This window comes from Stegastes partitus, unplaced genomic scaffold (assembly GCF_000690725.1).
Source record: "Stegastes partitus isolate 25-593 unplaced genomic scaffold, Stegastes_partitus-1.0.2 Scaffold3371, whole genome shotgun sequence".
Classification (NCBI taxonomy): domain Eukaryota; kingdom Metazoa; phylum Chordata; class Actinopteri; family Pomacentridae; genus Stegastes; species Stegastes partitus.
This window is the reverse complement of record NW_007581102.1, coordinates 197-1503: the sequence shown is the minus strand read 5'-3', so window position 1 is coordinate 1503 and position 1307 is coordinate 197. Positions and strand designations below refer to the sequence as shown.

Genomic DNA, 1307 nt, shown 5'->3' with positions numbered 1-1307 from the left:
ACTTGTCAGGTTTATAGTAATTAATGGGGTCACAATATACACACCTATGGTTTTTCTGTCTTTGTTTGGACCACTTAGCACACCCTCAGGTTTAACTTACTTTGTAGAGTCTGCCATCACAGACTAATTTATTTAACTGTTTGACAGCCCCATTATCATACAAACCTAGTGTTAACTGGATTACAAATAAGGTCTGCATTACCACAAGATATAGGTCACGTCACTGAGAGGTTTTATTGCAAAAAAAACCCCAACAAACAAAAAAACCTGCTCAGATTCTTCAACCTCTCACAGAGATTGCTGATTACTAATCAACATGTTAGTAAATGTAACAACATAAAAGTTATGTTGGTAAACCAATGTCACAATTTTACTGACTGATACAAAATCAAGTGAGATATTTGAACCTGTCAAATAACTGAACAGCCAACTTTTTGTGAGCTTGATTCTATATAAACAAAAACAACAAATTGACAAATAACATTTGTCTACTAGTTTTGAACTTTACATTGTCCTCTTCAGAGCTGTGATGCGATTCTTGATGTAAAATTTAATGGCTAGCCAATTTCTGTCCCTAAGAGCGGTCTTCTCTGCGCTAAGGCACTTATCACAGTCACTTTTTCCTGGAACACGGCATGTTGTGATGAAGGACATCATGTGCCTTTCGACAGCGGCAATCTCCTCTTTCTCCCACATCTTTCTCTTGCTAGGTTGTCGTCCTGTGCACCAACACACAACACAAACAAGTAGCTCTCATTACCTTACATTTTTGACCTTGAAATCAGCCAATCTTGAAATCTAAATTTGACAGAAGTTTACCTTTTAACCGTTTCACAGGCTTCTGATGATCTCTGGCCTGTGGAGTCGTCACAGTATCTTGCTGTGGTGCTGCATTGTTGACTGTATGTCTCACATCTGGCCCAATTGTCTCACTGTCCTCTGGTGTGGTTGCATTCTCTGAAAGCCAGAGGGGGAAAAAATTGAATTACTGCCACACAGTTGTATCCCTCAGTGAACCATCCATGTCCATTCACTTTTAATGTATGAAGTCTTTGAAGGAAACATATCATGCTAATATGCATCTGTTTTTAAAGTTGTCACAATTAGTGGATTTTTTTTATGAAGGACAAAACCATATTTTATGATGACATAGCAATGTTGAACTTTGAATACCAAAATGTAATCTAAATTCATCTTTGAGTTAAAGTGGGCATTTGTGCCTAATCTGAAGGAATTATCTCATAGCATTCTTACGATACCCTGTTCACAAGAATGAACAAATGTATTTTCAGATTGCCCATCATCAA

The 1307-nt window shown here is 37.4% G+C and overlaps 1 long non-coding RNA gene across 1 annotated transcript; it reads right to left on the bottom strand.

The window, feature by feature from the left end:
• Positions 1–209: 209 nt before the first annotated feature.
• On the bottom strand, positions 210–918 carry LOC103375877 (uncharacterized). Its single transcript, XR_521271.1, has 2 exons — positions 820–918; positions 210–719 (listed from the first exon to the last, which is right to left on the bottom strand). It is a non-coding gene; the product is annotated as an uncharacterized LOC103375877 (long non-coding RNA).
• Positions 919–1307: the final 389 nt, after the last annotated feature.